At 41.7% G+C, this 19,160-nt stretch overlaps 1 protein-coding gene across 6 annotated transcripts in view; it reads right to left on the bottom strand.

Moving 5' to 3' along the window:
- Positions 1–19,160, bottom strand: part of LOC125766387 (serine-rich adhesin for platelets) — a 153,877-nt gene that overhangs the window by 120,276 nt on the left and 14,441 nt on the right. The gene's annotated exons all lie outside the window — the stretch shown is intronic.

The following is a 19,160-nucleotide window of genomic DNA, read 5'->3' as shown; positions in this document are numbered from 1 at the left end:
GTAAAATGTAGTATATCTGCGCTCATGACGTTGGTTGAAGCGTAACTGGAGCGTAACGGTTCAAAAATGTTCGATATAGAAAAAAAACACTTCATGAGACGCTGGTGGAAAAGAGGAAGCTCCAGTGAAATCGCCCACTATCATAGATGAAACTATGTAATGGCCGAACGTTTGCAGAAACAACTCCACCAGCAGAATGGTGGGATGTACAGCCATAGTTTTTCATCCCTCCACCATGATGGTGTTGTTTTTTTCGTTTTCCCTTTCCCTAGACCGATATATTTTTCTGTGGAAGAACGTTCTATTGCGACGGGGAAATCTACCCCCGGAAGCATCGAAATTAGGTCATCGAAATCAATAACTCCCGACAAATGATAGCAATAGCACGGCCGGAACTAGTGATACGAACGATGAAGGAATCAGCAAAATCTCCAGATATTGCTCTCGGGTGTATGGCTTTTTATATTTCTGCCTATCTCCTACCAGGCAGTTCAGAAGTGATAAACAAAAAAAAAATAACATATTCAGCAAAGCGAAAGTTTTGTGGTAAAGTGGAACGAAATAGGCTAGCAGTATGAAGCACAAAGAAAAGCGAACCCATCGGTAACTCCATCAAAATAAACTGCATGACTTACTGCTTCCTGTAATGGGAAGAGCGTACATTTCATCAATTTACTGCAGGTTAGTCTGGAAGCCTTAGGCGAAGGAATTGAGTGTTGCTTGAAAGTTTTTAAACGTTTTGTAATATCAGTTGTTTGCTATCATTATTTGATTCAAAAGGTTCAAGAAGATGATTGACTTTAGTTAGGGTTTTAATTTTTAATTATGTTCACCATAAGCTTCACTTTTCTTTGAATCATCTCCTGAAAACCTCTCTTGATAAAATGGTAAATATTTTACAATAATATTTTCTCCTTCATTCTATTTATTCTAATCAACGAATAAACCGTTTAATCAGTTATCAAAAATCATCTAAATTCTTCAAAAGATTCCTATATTCTGATACATAAAAATCATAACAGTAACTTACGTGTACACCTAAGACGTAGCTCAATACATCCGCCCCTATATGTGGTGTGTTCTGCCCTTGTTATCAAGGGTGGAAAAAATAACCCACCCAAATCAACGTCATATTGATGCTGTTTGCCCGATGTTATCGTCTTCCTCTGTTCCTTAATTATCCTAACGTTCTTCCACTACTCACACACCTCTTCAGGACATGTGAATCTATGTTCATTCCTAAAAGCAGTACAGTATGTTTTTTTCTCTCCTTCGGTCGTATTCAATTGTGTTACGAGTAGGAAATGTGACTGCCAAAATTGCCGACCCATTTCGGTGTACAGTCAAGCGATAGGAGTAAATATTATTTCTGATTCGCTCACTTGAACGAGAATAAGAGTGGCCACAACAACCGTCTGCCAAATAGGTTGATTTTGGCAAGCAGAAAAAAAGGCGAAACGATGCGCATGGACAGTACAAAGAAGAAAAAAATGGCTGTTTTGTGCGCAAACATAATCGTACACATCAATAACATATTGATTTAATTACTTATATTTGCCGACATTGCGTTCTTTTGAGGTTGTGTTTTTGAAACAGGTCAATCGAATGAGTGAATATGGGTGAATATATAAAAAAAATTCTGTAATACTATTTCAATAAACCAAAAAACTCACCTTTCAAAACCGAATGTAATAAAGATTAAATACCCCAAGCTCAAACCGTGAAAAGGAATTTTCTTAAAAATAAAATTATAATAATTTTCACATATCAAAAACACTCTGCCCGGAGCCTAACAATCCGTGCGATCGTTTGTTTTCATTTTAAAACAATTGGTCTGTTTTTCTATCGGTGCGTAATGCGCTGTATTCCATTCCGCTGTTTCCACAGGACAACCGAACCACAAATACAGTGCCAACAACGCAGTGACATAAACCGAAGCGAACATTCATACCTGACCGGCATGCGAACAACAATGGATGGCGCGGTACACCAAACACACAACAAAAACAAAAGCCGCTTAAAACATGGACGGGTTCTGCATTCGAAATATTCGCTCGGACAAGATTCGTTCTTATTTTTTTTCCTCGATTAAATTATTTCTAAACGGCCACCACGTACAAACGCGTACGCGCGATGCGTACAGCAATTGTACCGAAGAAAAATAAAAGGTCGTGAAAGGGGATGGGCAGAAAATGACTGCATCGTTGGGATGGGGTACGTCGGTTCGCCGAACTCCGAAAAAGGGCAGGTTTATTAATGCGGCAAAACGGACAGTGAATTCTACCTCGTTCAGTCATACAGCGCAATGCTTTAATATTATTATTTCTTTACAGTTAAATGCTTCCTTCTTTTTTTGGTTATTTTGTATTAAGGTCACTCGCTTGGACAACAATAATAGATTGAGTATAGGTTTGTAGTTTAATGGAGTAATATTATTCACTTTCAAAAATTTCAAAAAATTCAAAAAAAGATTTTAAAGAAATTATATAGCATTTCAGACATTGAGTTTGGCATTTTATCCCTTCGAAATACGTCTTTTAAAAAAGCTTTTACTAAATAAAAATTCTTTATTAATTAAAGATAATTATAACAATTAATAAGAAATGACAAAAAGTACAACTGCTACGAAAAAATTGTCATTTTGACGAAAACATAAATAAACTTCTAGTTCAATGTTGTTTAAACATGTAAAAGTAACATCACATTTTGTTCATTAAAGTTCATTATAATGATGGTCCATCTAGAACGTTTGGACTAATGAACATTCGATTCTGATTTTGACATTTTAACTACGCGCCATACCTTTTATGGAGCTCTGTCATAATACGAGTAACGCTTTTGTACCACCGTAAAACGGACAGCGCTTCAATATGAACAAAACTAATAGAAATCACCCTGGGAGATAGCAAAGAATGGAAAGCGCTGGAGGTAGAAAATGTTCGCCCGGACGCTCTGCTGTTCATTTGAATGGTAAAACAATTGCATTCAACCGTCCGCCCTTAACGACCGTTCCCATGAGAATCTGGTCTCCTATGGCACTATGCAACTATGCTGCACTGCACCGACCGTTCGTTATCTGCCGGTGCCAGTGCAACGTGGTGCGAGCGAGTCTCTTCAATCTTCTATCCTTTCACCCTGGTTCACATCGTCAGCTTCACACATCTTCATACACGCACACAGTCTCAATTCTGTTGCAAAACAAAGCTAATTATACAATTTTATAACCGCCACCGCGAGTGAATATTTAATCTCTCCCCTGTGCATCTCTCAGAGGACACACAGAAGCAAAAGCATAAGAAACAGAGGGAAAAAAATGTGCGGAAATTCTACCAAAACTGTACTGTAGCACTATTCGATGTCGCCAAAGACCCGACAGGCTCGACTAACTTTCTCACTTACTCGCCCTATTCATGTATTGCAAGGAAGAAAGTCATGCCACCACTGGCCGGCAGATGGAAGGTTTTGTTTTATTCTTTGCAAAATGGCTGCATGGGACCAGATTGTGCATTGTTATCAAATGAAACCCTTCTTCCAGCGGGGAGGGAGTTAAGGCACAAAAAACCCATGGATAAGCTATCACCCCGGTAACCCATGCGCCCGCTAGAAGATTGCTTTTTCGTATTTTAATTTTTGAATAACACGCCTTCATTATTCACTTTTCTTATCTTTTCCCTTTTGGTTTTCTTTTCTTTTTTCTTAGCGCGGATTCTGTGTGAATTAAAAAGTGAATAGAACATTTCCCTTCCAGACACGGTGGCACACCCCAGACTGAAACACCAGGCGTCTCCATGGGATTTTATTTCAAGGTATTTTTTTACACACATTCTCTCTCTCTCTCTCTCTCTCTCTCTCTCTCTCTCTATCTGTTTAAATTTTACTAACACCCTGCAAGCATGCTGAACATTTCCCTTGCAATCTGTACTGCAAATGCCCAACATCTAATTAAAATTCGTACGCTACACACGCATGCACGCGCGCACAGACAAGATGTTCGGGTTGCACACGGGCTAAAGGTGAGCAATTCGGGCAAATTAGTAAAACAAGAAGTGTATGTTGCACTTTCCTGACAGTTGGCAAAGACCGTTTGCTTGGTGTTTGTGGGTTTTTACTCTCGTCTTCAACGCTGACAAATGTAGAGAATGCGTACAACGCGCACTATGCACGAAATGCTGCATCTTCCGTGCACTGAAGTGCATTCGGAGCAAAGGTTGTCAAAGAAACTTCGCATTCGCGTTTTTTTTTTCTTTCTTTTGCTCATCTTTGTCATGCTACAGTATGCTCGTTAGGCGTAAATAAAGTGTCTTAGACGTTTTTGATTCGTTCAGAAGAGTCTTATTATGCTCGTGCTGGTTTTAGAATGCGGAAGAAATGCAACGGACCGAGTAGAGACAGTGATGAATCTGCTCGTAAGCGATTCTACGTACATAAACGAAAGACCGTTACAGTGAGGAACAATGTTTCCATACAAATATTACTTGTGAACCTTGAACGCTTGAAGCAAAATTAGAAATTTTATTGTAAAATGAAATAAAAAACAACGAAAAGAAATTTTTTTAACAAAACCCTCTTCAAGTTGAAACTTAACTGATATGAAAGTGCGTAATGCCTAAAGACTTTTAAAACAATTCCATATTGGAAAATGTCTTATCAAATCATGAACAATGCATCCTTTCCCAACACATTCAATTCGTAAAGGAGACATGACAAAAGTTTAGAAAACAAAGGATTAAAAAATAAATCTTTTGCGTCTTATGCTTTTTCGCTCTCGCACTTAACTCGCATGCATTATGTTGACTTTACCCCGCAGCTGTTCGTTGCGAATAGCGTTGTAAAACTTCTATCACACTTTTGCAAGGAATATTTTTCATTCTAATAGATCCCCGATTTTAATGCTTAAAGCGCTTTGCACTTATGGTTTGAAGCAGTTAGAGATGAAATATAAATTCGTACTTTACTTTCATCTCGGTGCCTTGTTGTTATCTTGCCAAGATTAAGTCGGCTTCCATTTGTTTTGATCTTGCTTTTACTCATTTTCCCCCCTATGTTTCGGTGCTGATTTAATCCTCAAAAGTAAATGTTGAAATGTGGAAGAAAAGCTTCCATTTCAAACGGAGCCGAGGGCTTTGGATTGCATTAACGATGATGGAAAAGTCTAGCACTCAGAGTGACACGTAAAGCTCAGGAAAAAAACACACAGCAAGTGAAAAATTTCATGAAAAATGTATAATTGATAAAAAATAATTATTTATTTGGTTGTTTAGGTAATTTAAAACAGTAACGTTCAATTAAATCTAATTTATAAAAATCTGTGGTAAACTAAAACTGCTTAGTAAATTTTATTTTTCATCCTCATTGGTCTTGAGTAAAGCTAAACGGTTATTTATGAAGCGGATTGAAATAAAGACACCATAAATAAGACACAGATGTTGTGCGCTTGTGTTTTTGCATTCCTTCAAACACAGGCGAAAAAGCAACAAAAAAACCCCACCAGAAAACAGTTTTTAGGTTGAGGATTTTACCGAAGCTGCAAATGTCATACCGTTTGATGAAATGAAGCCGTTATCTGTCTGGTGCAGCTCTTTTTTCTGCCAAACCGTCGCTCAATGAAAACACAAACACTAGACCACCATCTGATCCTTTTGGTACGGCCCCATCCCCCCGTGGGCGATGTTGCTTGTTGAGAAATTTAATTTAATTATTTTCCCCATCAACACCACGCTTGCCGGCGGCCAGTGCACACTCACACCACAAAGCACGGGTCCGGAGCACCTGTCAGTTTATCAGGTTCATCCTTAACAGCAAGATTTGCACGTACCATCAAGCCCAACCTGCCGACAATCTTTCGCCTCATCCTTCCGCCCTCCTGAACTGTCTTGGCCAGATAAAACGCAGGTGAACGGCGTTATGCCGAATTGATAAATGAAACCCCCCAACCTGCCAGCATCTGGACCCGTCCGGACACTAACCAAACCGAGGGGGGATGGAGACGTACGTACGATTCATCCCTTATTTGCACGCCGCATTCGTGCTCATGTTGCTCCACCAACGCAAAATCGCCTGTGTCCCGGAGACTTTCCACAAAAGGCACCAAGACACGACGGGACTTTTGTTTTCCCAATGTTCGCCTCATTTGGTCCTTCGAACCGGATCCTTCCCGCCGTTCTCGCGTCCACATCTTTACCAGTGCTGGTGTTGGCTTCAAGTGCTATTTAACCTTCTCGTAGCTCATCTTTCTGATTCCCGACCCATCCGACAACGGAAGGCGAAAGCAGATGGATGCTGTGTCCTCGAGAACAATTCAACAAACTGCTACATGAGCGCCCTTAGACTACAACTTACTCACGGCGGTTGTTTGCGAAGCGAGAAACGACAACAGTGCTTCGGCAAAAAGGAAAACAACACACGCAGTTTTAATTATGAGTAGGAGAAAGTGCATGAAGCCACACTTACAAATACGAAGGGTGTACAGTTTGCCCGGTGGCATTACTTCCACTGTTTATTGTGTGTTTGTTGGATGTTGTACATTAATCAAGTAGCTCCCGTGAGTCATGTCTTAGGGTGCGAAAAAGGTGGATGGAAAGTCATCCAAATAAATGAAGAACCTAGCAATGTTGCTGTTAGTTTAAAATATAGTAGCAGGTTACATATTATCGTTATTACAGCAAATACATGCAGGAAATTGGAACGGTTGAATGATTTTCTTATTTGACTTATCCTCTTTCTTGTCTCAAGCTTACTTACCCAAAAAAAGAAGTAAAAAAGACGGAATAAAACTAGTATTTTGTGCAGATGACTTGTTTTAAAGTTATTAAAATATTGAAACCATTAATCGGCAATATACACCAAATAAGAGCTTCTCAACTCGTTTTAGAAATTTCATATCAATTTTCCTTTACAACTCTGCAAAAGTAAACCAAAAAAAATCAAACCCACATTTCTAAAACTTTCTGCCCAGTTTGTACAGTGCTGTGTACCGACACTGCAGCGTTCGGTACCGGCCACTTGAACCATCATAATCATTAGTTTGTTTCATCGAATTTCCACCTAATCGACATGATCAAACGAATCCTGCCCACGAATGTTACAGTTCGGTTCATCCATTCAGCGCCCTTGTCGCTGAGGATTTTGAGCGGTGAAACTTTCACCCCGAAAGTATGCCAGACACGGATCCGCCTGGAACCGACCTCCCCCGATGCCGGATCGGCCTTGGCTCACTCTTGCTCATTATCCTTTGATCTCTTGCAGCAATGGCTAGCGGATGGATTGTTGTTAGCATCAAGTCTTCGTCAATCCCACAGCCCCAGCCAACGATGGGGTAAACTTTTTCCCCTTAGCAAAGCAAAATGCCACCCAAAAAACGCCGGGGTTCGGTGAAGTATGAAAAATTCTAAACAAGTAAAGAGAAGCGAGAGAAAAAAATCTCTCCAAACAGGCAACAAAATTATGTTACTGGCCGCTTCACACAAACAGTTGCTCACGCGACATAGCCCCGCACTTAAAAACTTTTAATTGGTAAGCTGATGGACCAAGTGGACCTAAGCAGATAGAAATATCGGAGAAGGAGGACGGCAAATAAAAAAAAACACGAGTAGCAAACTCTACCGGTGCTGGTGCGCTGAGTTGTGGAATGGAAAGAAGTTTTGCCCGCTTGTCAGCAGTCTGCCAACTGCTACTGATTGGCATCCAAGCGTGCCGGCGCGAATGTCGTTGAATGTGGAGATTGCGTTGTGATGTCTGAAGACTTTGTTCTACAAAGTAATTAACAGCGAACACGCTTTTATCCACTCCCTAATCAAAAGCCGGGAAGACTGCGGCCTGCGAAATGAACGGTGTTAAACGGGAAGCGGTGGGTTATAAAATGGTTCTGATTTTCTTTTTGCTTCACCTTCTTCTGCATTCGCCTTTCCAGCCAACGAGCCAGCCACCATACCGTTCGGCTACTGCTAGGAACGAGGGCTATAAAACCTCGCTCGGTTTCCATTTAATGGGACCTCCGTGCTATCGTAAAATCGTACACTTCCCGTAAGCTATCAGCTGTAGTTTGCCTGGTTAGGCTGATACCGAGACAAATAGCATTTAATCGACCCCAATCAATTTAGCAAAACCTCCGCTAAACCAATGGTTGACATTGTTTTTCCCTTCCACCAGGTTCCCCTATTTGTTCCTCGTTTGTATTGAGGTCACTCGCGCAGGATGATGTATAGATATTTTTTTCCTTCAACCCAATACGGATGTTTCTATTTGCTGACGGATACTCTCGGACATAAGATTAGGAGCAGATTAATGCCGCTAAGGGGCTGCTCGTATCACACGCAAACACGTGTCACGCACACAAGAACAGTGCAAAGTAAAAGCCCGAAATTATTTGCTCGATGTAAACGCCATTGCAGGCTGTCGTAGAGGTTTCTTGGGAAAGAAAAATCGAACCACCGGCCAGGATCAATTCGATCGAAATGTACCACAGAATGGAGAGGACAAAATCTGGGCCTTCCCGCACGCACCAAAGCGGAACTGTACGTGACTATGAATAAGTAAGTAGTGTTGCTGAATTGCCACAAATAACAAAAAAGAAGCATCCATGCCTATGACTTCCCATCCATCAGGCTACGGCGCATCGACGACGTTGAACTTCCGTTCGCTAGGCACGGTTCGTCTTCCAACTAAATCTTCGCACATTGTGTGTATGGCTAGGGAAGAAATTGTTAAAGCTGCTACAGTACTCGAACAGCAGATGAATTGACGATATTTTTTTCTTCCTCCCAAACGTGTGTCTGTGAGCTGGTACGAAATAAATCATGCTCACAACACGCGTCTGTGCGAGCGGTTGATTGTAAAACTTCAGCGTCATGTGCGCTTCCTTTCACGTCAAGCCGGAAGGAGCTCCGATTGATTTCCCTTCCAACGGACCAACATCCCAGGGCCAATCGTGGATTGGCAATCTGACACTTTTCGCCATGCAACGAGGCGAAAATGGCGAATCCACCAAGATGAAACTAGAAAAATATCAAAACCAAGAAAAACCATTCAGAATTCCGAAAGTAGACACAAAACTCTATTTATGCTACCCACCTACACGGATTTGTACCGGTGCTCGTGTGTTTGTGTTGAGGAAGAACGGAAAGAAAGCTACGCGGTGAAACCGAAGATGGACGTGCAAGGAGGAAAATAAAAAAAAGCAATTTATTCGATATTCATTATCGTTTCTATTCAAGAGTAAAATTGAAGAATCACCTTCACTTTCCTACCGGATTACGATTTTCTCTATATATTTATTTTGTTTCCTTCCAATTCTCGTTCCCTTGCAAGCTTGAAACGTGCGACAACATCTTCTATATTCTGCAAGGTGGACAGCGCAGGTGGTGCAAGGACTTATTTTTCGCCTCCAATTTTCTTCCCATTGCTGGAAGGTAAAACTAATCGGAAAGGTGGATCGGAAAGAATCCGAATATATGTGTCCGCTGAGCAAGCAACCTGGCTGTCCTGGCCGGGCATGTGTGAACCTGCCAGTGGGCTGTGAGTGTTTTATTTTTGGCCATTCGAAGGAAAACTCTTAAATTCACCCAAGCTTTTGGCGAAAACCTTGGGTGAAAGTTAACAGGGGGACAAAAAAGGAATCACAAGTTCGCTTCCAATAGGGGAAGGAAACACGCCCACAGGGGGTGGTAACAGGTGAGCACGATGACGATGATTGAAGGCAACCGGAAACGTACAAATGAAGAACCTTTTTCGGCACGGCCCTTATCCGTTTTCCCGACTCCCCCTACACTACCCAGTACGAATGTCATGGGGTCGGTATAGTCAACCAATCTATACCCCCAGAGGCAACATGGAATCGAATCTTCTCCTCCCTTCCCCACCCACCTACCTACCCTTTGTTGATTGCTGTGCGCACCGGAACACGGATGAGTGGCAGGTGGTAAAGGATTTCAAGGGAAACCGATCAACGACGGGTCGATGGTCGGATTTGCTCCGATGGCAAAAACAATGTGCCAAAAAGTGGAAACCTTCGATTCGTTTTATCCAACCACCCACCCGTGTCAAATACCACCACCACCCTCCAACCAAGTCGGCTTGCGGGCAGGAACAAACTGTCAATAGTGGTAGATTTCGTTGAATTTTCAATTTATTCGATTCCTTCCCTTCGATTCCTTTCCGGACGCGATCTAAACTATCCCGGAGGCTAGATGAGTTGACAATTCTTTCATTGTAACACAGAACAGCAGAGAAGCGTAACGGAAGGGGAGAAAAAGAACAACAAGGTGTTGAGTGCCTCAAGCGTTCTTTGATTCCTGATTCCTAATAAAATCTGCCGCCAAGGTATTGTTTGAAAATTCACACGGTTCAATTTTCTTTCTTGACACGTTTGCCAAGCTAAACATTAATCTCACCTTCTACCCTTGTTGCGAATTATCCCAATCTTTGTCGCTGAGTTTCCGCTAGCAAACAATAAGCGGCCATATTTGGGATCAAGCATGGAATGAATCCCATTCATTCGGTGACCGTGTTCCGTGAGCAGCGAAGGTATTATTTATAAATAATCAAACCACGTTTTATGTTCCATTTAATGAGTTATTCAATATCGGTCGGTAAGTTTTCTTAAGAATGAAATGTGGCGTCGAATTATGAAACTAACATCCACTCACGTTCAACGATGTCCGCGAACGGCTGTAACGGCTACCACTAACACGTAAAGTATGTTGGACCGGTGCCCACATTAGTGCACTGAACTGAACCGTTCCGAATGTTTGTTTTGGGAAACATTCAATGTTGTTTTGTTACTACGCAAGGTAGACTGGATTGTGTCATACTCGACGATGGCGTAAAGAAGGAAGAACTGTTGATCCTTTCTATACCGCTTCGGACACACAAACACAGAAGCCATGTGTAGTGGGTTGATTTATAACACTAGCAAGTAGTGCGAGTCAAAAAACAAAATAAATTTGTGTTATAAAAACAAAATTTTTAGTTTTTGAACATTAAACCACTAGGCGTCTCCATGACCGGGCGCCTCCATGACCAGGCGGCTCCATTAAGAGAGTAAAAAAATATTTTATTCTTCTACCATTTAAACAACTTCCAAGACGCTCCTTCCAAGCACCCGTTAGGATATTAACAGGTTTTAAAAATACTTCTTACTGACCTTGATAGTTTCTGTTGTGTGGCGATAGAAACAAACGGTCAATTCGTTCCAAAATACACATTCTTCCCAGCACGCTACAAACGGCGACACATCTCTCTCTGCCCCATCCCATTAATTTCGCTAATGTTTTGAAGAGGTCCCGTACAAGATTTCCCATTCCCATCATCAACAATCTCTTACCCGACCGCGACAAAACACACGGGTGAGACGTAGATTAATACGATAAATTTGCGACGGACGAAATGGAGTCCAAAATAATTCCTAATCCTGCTCACCTGCTCACCCTAATGGGATCTTTCTCCCGCCATGGTTTTCGTACCCGTACCGTACAAATCTCCAAGGCAGCTTTTGCTGTAGACGGCATCAGACCAACCACCTATACTACCGCTACGGTGGGGTAAGACTCCGATCTCGCTTCTAATGTGATTTTGCTCAAATGACTCGTTTCCGACGGTTTTTCACGAGAACGAATCGCGATCAACACACCTGCCGGTGTCAGTTCGTGCTCGTTTGGCGACGCTTTCACGGTGCTGCACCAGGGACCGGCCTTTCGCTCACCCGTGGATAGATAGATGGATGGATGGCCTAACAGACACACGGTGCGATGAATCGTTCCGATTTTCCACGCTGATGATGAAAACTACCGTACTGTGAGTGTGCGGGCTGGCCATTGAAATGGAGGGAAAGATGGTGGCGAAACTAAGCCTGCTTCAGTGAAAGGTTTTTGTCTCGCACGGAACGCGACGCGTTTGTTCTCTGCATCGTTGAAAAGAACCTCCCAAGGAGTCCTATCTCCGTACAACCAATCTCGTAAATGTCGTACCCCCTAGCAGCAGCCTTTTGGAACGTGAACGAAGCGCAAGCTACAACAGTAACAGCAAACAGCAGCAAAAAAAAAATGACAACCATCAACGAACTAAACGAACCTAGAGAAAAATCCAAATGAAGAGTAACATCAAGCAATGCCACAGCCAAAAAGAAGTGGCACCTTCATGCTCTCTTGCCGTACCCACCGACGATGGGAGACTGGCAAAGGCGTAATTTAATGATAAAAATTTAATTATGTTACATTTTAGTTGAATTCCACCGACGGTGGCATTTTCGTTCCCTCATTCCCATTCCATCCTGTTGCTTGTTTCGAGTCCTGTTTTTTGTCGTGCAGCAAAAATTGAGTTCTTTGAACTTAACATTTCATCTGCCAGCAGACCTTTAGCGTTGCCATTTCAAACATGCACCCGTTCCACGGCCACGAAAGAAGATGGCCCGAGAAACGTCCAGCAAGTCAAGTTGGCACTATACATTGCGTAGTGTTACTTCGACTGCTTGTGGACAGTAAACACACAGCGTGCGCCACCGAGCCGAGCACCGAGTGAATGGTTTGGAAATTTTCCCCCAAAAAAGGAAGCGAATCCGCGACGTCAACTACGTCAGCTCCGGACGAAGAACATGGCGAACGTGGGACCGGATCCGTTTGGTCATTTTCATTTCTTCATTTTCACATTCACAAACGGGGCGCTTGTGCCGATGATGAGCGCCGGTTTGGAACGTGTTTCGTTGGCCGCCCTAGCACTTATACTTGTTTCACTCTTGCCTGGCTGCAAGTTGCATCACACGGGTATGCGGGGTAAATAACTTTCGTGCTTTTAGGCAGTCAGTAGCGACAACAAAACGAAAACAAAATCTTCTTAAGTGGACCTTTTCTTTGTAATCGTCTGGCTTAGGGCGGTACGGTGAAGGGACCGTTCCGGGGTAGGGGGTTTTGCGCTGTACAAGAAGTCAGGAGGAGTCAACTTTTGCACCCGGCCATTGCTGCTTCGTTAAGTTCGCTTGGGTCTTGTCTCGTGTTTTCATCATTGGCTGAAAGGAGCAGCATTTATGTTGTTTTTTCTACGATTTTTTCTTCTCGTTGAGCTATCAAAAGCTTCGTTTCGTTTTATTCTCGTTTCTACTTCTTAAGAAGGTTTGTTTTGCTTTTAATTACTTCTTTTCATGTTTTTTTTGTAGAAAGTTTTTTTTTATTTTTTGCTCTCTTTCGTTCATGGTTTGGTTTGCTTGAATCGTACATTAAAGCTGATGTACTATTACTGAAATAAATTTTAATATTACAAAAAAATATTCAATTCAATTAACAATTATTAGTTTTAAATCATTTTAAGCAAAAGTAATATTATTTAAATCTTTTTTCAATTTGAAAAACATTTAAAAAAAAAACTCTGAGCCAAAGCAAACGTTTTTCGCACCAACAATCTGCAAAGGTTATCATTTACACTATCGTTAGCTGTCGATAAAATTTGTCTCTACAACTTATCGTAAGTCGTCGATGCGTGGAAGAGTAAAAGCAACTGCAGTTGGGAAAGTAACGTACAAAAAAGGGTACAGATGTTTTTCGCACACCATCGAATGGTGCAAACAAAACACCAAGGAACATGATTCTTAGAACAGTATCAGCTGGACACTTCATTTGTGCTAACCATACACACTCCGAAAACGATGCAACATTAATAGAGTCGTAAAAAGAGCCATAAAATCTCTCCAAGAATTTCGACGTGAGTGTGTATATGTGTTTAATTTTTCCTCACTACTAACATCTTTGAACCATCATACAACATGCGTCCACCAGTTGAAGAACTCTGGTTGAACTTATTGCAAACAAAACTACTCCGAAAAAGAAAAGTTCAAAAGCAACTATATACAGAGAGAGAGTGAACAAGAAGACAGCTAACTCTAATTTCTTCCAAGTGCAACATGGCCGATGAAAGTTTGTCTTAATAGTTTACGATCGTTGTACCCAGTTCCAGTTCCAGATTGGCGCCAAAAAGCACTGCGAAAGCGAACGAAAAAGTTCTCGCCAATGGAGAAGAAGATGGCGTCTTGGGTGGGATTTGTTTATGCTGTTTACGATCAAAGTGGCACAGATGCAACGTTGAGTGTCTGGGTGTGTGTGTGTTTATGTCTTCAAGTTGGCCATCCAAGAAATCCATTACTAGCGTACGAATCGATGTCATCCCTATGCTTGAAAAGGGGCAACAACAAAAAAACCCCAAACCCAATGCCCAACGAGGAGGGAATGACAACGCAGTAACGGAGAATGGGAGCTTTTATACTAACGAACGTAGCATAAAAGTGTTCCCTCCTAAACCATCTTTACTTCCGTTTTAATTTCCACCTAACGAACCTCGTTTCACTTTGCTTCCTTCACGGAATGGTTGTCATGGTTGTCCTTTCCGTCCTTCGCCGCACGTGAACCGGACGCAAAAGTTTCCGTTTTGGGGGTTCCACTTCCTATCTACATCCCTGCAGTCCTTCACAAGCCACTAATTAGGAAATCTAACGTCTAAACAACCCATCCCCGAACCCCCCGCGGGCCATGCCGTACTCACACACTTGACTGCCTCTTGACAGTTGGCGAAACGGTGCTGGCTTTCGGTCCGGTAAGGTGACACGTTCTGCTACGGTCTGTCGGTATTGCTCTCCCTTCCAAGAATGCTTGTCGAACGATCCGTACAACGAGTAGTGGGGGTCAGCCTTTCGAACGTCCACTTTCGTGCACGCCGCACGCAAAGGACAACGGACTTTGCTAAGGACGAAGGACAGGAGTTTTCGAAAATGGTAAACAATTTGCAAAGTTTCAATCTATCTTAGAGTTTGCCTGGTGGAACGTGTAGCATGAACGATATCGAATATGTTACATTATTAGTTTCCTTCAACAGCTTCCAACTAGTTGATGTGACGGTATTTAATAACATAAAATGTAAAAGCGTAAAAAAGAGAGACTTTTCTGGTAGGTTAATATTTGCATTTGTTTGCTATCTTTTTACTTCATATTACATAACTTAAGAGTAAGATTGTTTGTTGGCCATTCATGATATTGTGTTCAACATGTTTATCAGAATGAAGTTCCTACTATTAATATTTAGTATCTGATTTACCTCAACTTTACACTTCAAACAAGTGACTTTAAACACTTTAATTTCTCCAAGCAAATTTTCTTTTTCATTTGCATTTTTTTGGCGAGGAAAATTTTCTCACTCGCTATAGTTCCATCAACTTCAATGATGGCGTCTGTTACAGAGAGCATCATAACGCAAACGGTGACTACTTGCAATGCTTATGATCCTTCCCCGAATTGGAGCATTTCACTTCACTTGAGAAGGATTATATTTGCACACCCTGTTCATTTGTAGCCACGCTCCCTCCTACGCTCGTTTCGATGCCCACCACCCAAAAAAAATAAGACCAAAACGAGAAGATGAAGAAATTATCATAAGAAATTAAGAATAATTAACAGAAGAGTTCTTCGCGCCAGCCACGAAAGTGGACTGGTGACGAGAGATGCAGATAAGAGGTTTAGTTCTGCCTGTGCCTGATCTGATCCCTTTATGCTGATGTTCATGCCCGAAACAAACCAACACGGTGTGTGTGTGTGTCTGGGTGAGGAAAATGATCAACACCGACCATGTTGTTGTTCTATTATTTGGATGCTTTGGCACATGGAGCCAAAGGGTAAGAGTTTACAGGATGGGAGGGAACGTCTCAAGCGACGATCGAATCGACAAAAGCAAGTGTTGCGACTGGTGCGACATGATTGTTCACACCAACGCCCTACATTCAACAAAAGTACACACCGACAAAAAGATAAGACCACCGGTTAGCCCCATCATGGCCACCCATCCTTGACACCCGCAGCAGCAGATGCGTAAGCCTCCTGCTGGATGGATCGAAATGGAAATGGTGTCGGAGGGAAAAAAACCCCCGTTCGCGAACATTTTCCTCACTCAAGTGTCGAATCAAGTGGTGCGCCAAAGAAGAAAGGAGCGCGTATTTTTCCGCGAAAAGAAACATGCTTCAAGTGGGTTTTTTTCCAACTTCGAGACTTGAGACGCGGCACTCAGCCGCGGTGAAGGTGGATAAATGGATTGGAGAAGTTTTCGACACCATTATTTCAACCAGTACGCGCGCCTTTGATGTTCGATGCCGTGTACGAGCAGGGACCAACAGCTATGTAAGGCGAGGGAATTTCAATGTTTGCCACGACCCACACACACGCGCATACACACATGTTCCATTACGCCATTCGGCTGAATAACAATCAGCAACGGGTGGAGATGGGTTTTGTTCTTGCGCGGGTACATCATCTGCAGCAGAAAGTAAATTGGCTGATTTTGTTGTTTTTTGTGTGTTTCGTTTTTTTTCACACCATTCGAAATTTGTTTGTGAAGAATAGTTAAGAAATGAATATTCACAATGCACAGCTGATAGCATTTTGCGAAATTTCTCCTACTGTTTTCATTATCTTTGAAGCTTTATTCATAAAATACTAAAATAAAGGAGTTTGGTAGTATTTTGAAGCATCGCATCGGAATCGCAAATATCTGATGATAATATACAAAATAAAATGAAGTAATTCATGGAACTGGGTTTTTTTTAAGTCGTGCAAAATTTTCAAGTTTCTTCATAGTTATTTAATTTTTCTTCCTTATAAAATCCATCAGTTCTTATAAAGTCTCAATGCTGATAATATGAAACACCTGTCAAGTTCATTGTATTGCCTTTCAGGTTTGAACATTTTTGGACCTAGGTTTTTCTGCGCATTGTTGGTGTTATTTGGGTTCTAGTTTTTGAGACATTTGTAAAAAGATTAGAAACTGAGTTTTCTATTATTATGTTTGATAAGTAGACTTTTTCTTTTATTTTCTATTTAGTACATATAACCTAAGAGGCATACCAAACAAATCCTTTCCATTAAAATGTTTATCAGCTACAATTTATAAAACTATTCCAACAATAATCCCCCAACGAACGCAGCAATAAAAAGGCACCATCAAATTGTACCATAAAACAAACACAATTGCATCTTGCGTGACCGTCGGGCCGAGTCGGAACCCCGAAAATGGCTACCGAAACGATCCCTTCTTCTGAGTTCTTCTGCCGAGAGAGAAAAACCCCTGCCCACACCACAGCATGACCCGCTTCACTGCGCTATCTGAACCGCCGTACCCACAAACACTATCGTACCCGATTGGTACCGACCATTCGACGAGTTAAAATTACCTCCATCATTTCTAAATTCCGAGAAAACAACACAATCGCCTGCACCGCATGGTCGCATGGTCGAACCGTTACCGAATGGACATAAATTCGTCTCTCGAAAAAGGCTATTTTCGTACGGCATCGGTTGATATCTTTGCGACACAAAAGGGAAATCGGGCAGACGCGGGTAAGACACAAGGTTTTTGCAATGAAACAAGTCGAATTATCTTCGTTATAATTTTAATTATTCTGCCCCGAAGCGCACTTACGCTGCCGTAACTTGAGGAAGCGCACTCGACTGGTACTTGTGAAAGTTGGCGCAAACATGACACGCCTCGTACGCCGTGAGCGCATGGTTTTTCGCCGGAGGAGCGGTATACACGGTGCGATATCTTCGACTAGGGCGCCTCACTTTAACGACCGTATCCAACAACATTCGGGCACAAGACAGCAATCGGCATTCGTCATCAATAAAACAGGCGCAACTCTGCTTCAGTGCTGTTATCGAAAACACACGGACAGTATCGTGCGACATACTTTTGTGTGTGCTAAGCACGGAATGGTGTACGATAAATTTTACACCATCAAATCGGCCTATGCAGCCTGACGTCACATCATAAGAATGCTGCTGTCGCTTTTGTATTATATCCACAAGTCACACATATTTTACACCTGCCTCCAAAGTCAACATAATGGCGTTCCTAGTCGGGCTGGGAGGGGGTGTGTGTGTGCCGTAGCACAAATGTTCCATAACTTATTTTCGCTTTTTGTTGCGTTTTTTTGTTGCATATAAAATTGTCAATGATTTTCTCTAACCTCACTTACGTGGCTGGTTAGTTTTGTTGTGTGGAAAAATAAAACACAAAGCGTACTCTCCATGGCTAAAAAAGATCGTGCGTGTTGTGTTTACCTTTTCCACACATACCCCAGGTCCTAGCTAGTGTTGCCGTTAAGGAAGACAACCTGAAACATCTTTATTGGATGTAAAAGGGCAAGGTGAGCCGTAAATTTTGCCGGTATACATAAATTTTGGCCACGTTTACATAAATATGGTGTCCCGGAGATCTGCCTGGCCTGGTCTCGTGTGTGTGTGAATTGTGTCGTTCCGTGTGCAATCTGGAGGAACATTGTTTTGGGAGGACGATGGCAATGTTTTGTGCGCCGGTTCCATTCAAATCTTACCCAAAGCGGCGGGCACATGCGGAGTTACGACGCAACAGCCCGGCATGACAGTTTACCAGCTCGCTGTGTAACATCTTTTTATCGATTTGGTGGTTGAATTTTTGGGGACTGCTGTACATCATCTGTAACGTTCGTTATTTAGTTACTGTAGTTACCATTTTCACTATCTAAGGCAATAATTCCAAACTGTTATATGTGTGTCTGCGTATATTGTTTACAACCTTAACTCTTCCCTTTAAAGGCATGTTGAAGCAGAAAGAAAACGACGAGCAAAAGGATACTTTGTAAATTGTAAACTAATTTTAAAAGGTTTTTTGTTTCATTCAGGCAACCAATTTACAACATAACAACAACAAAATTCGAGATCATTCGATATAATTCGAGATCAAGATTAGTTTAAGGCGAATTAAATAAATAGAAAGTTGAAATCATTTCAGTAATGGGACAACTAACTACTAGCATAAAAGATGACGATAAAAATCGACAAAGCTAATACTGTAATCGAATGTCCTCGAACTTGCTCGTTCAAAAAGGACTAAACGAATAAAATATTGCAAACGGAACAATGAATATAAACAATCATTATCTAAACGAGAAAGAAAAACTCAGAACAAAATGGACACCAGTTTCACATCAGTGAACTTTCGTTTCTTCGAACCATCCAGTGGGAAATGCTTGCCATCATAAACGCTTTTCTTTGGCCCTATTGTCATTTGACCAGCTTGAATGGGAAAGGCTTTCGGTGATGTCTTTTTATTTGTCATTTAATTTTCTCAAGCAAAACCGCACAATAACGCACACCAGCAAA

The sequence above is a fragment of the Anopheles funestus genome, chromosome 2RL (genome assembly GCF_943734845.2).
Source record: "Anopheles funestus chromosome 2RL, idAnoFuneDA-416_04, whole genome shotgun sequence".
Taxonomy (NCBI): domain Eukaryota; kingdom Metazoa; phylum Arthropoda; class Insecta; order Diptera; family Culicidae; genus Anopheles; species Anopheles funestus.
The sequence above is the reverse complement of the archived record's forward strand: the minus strand, read 5'-3'. Positions and strand labels throughout refer to the sequence as shown.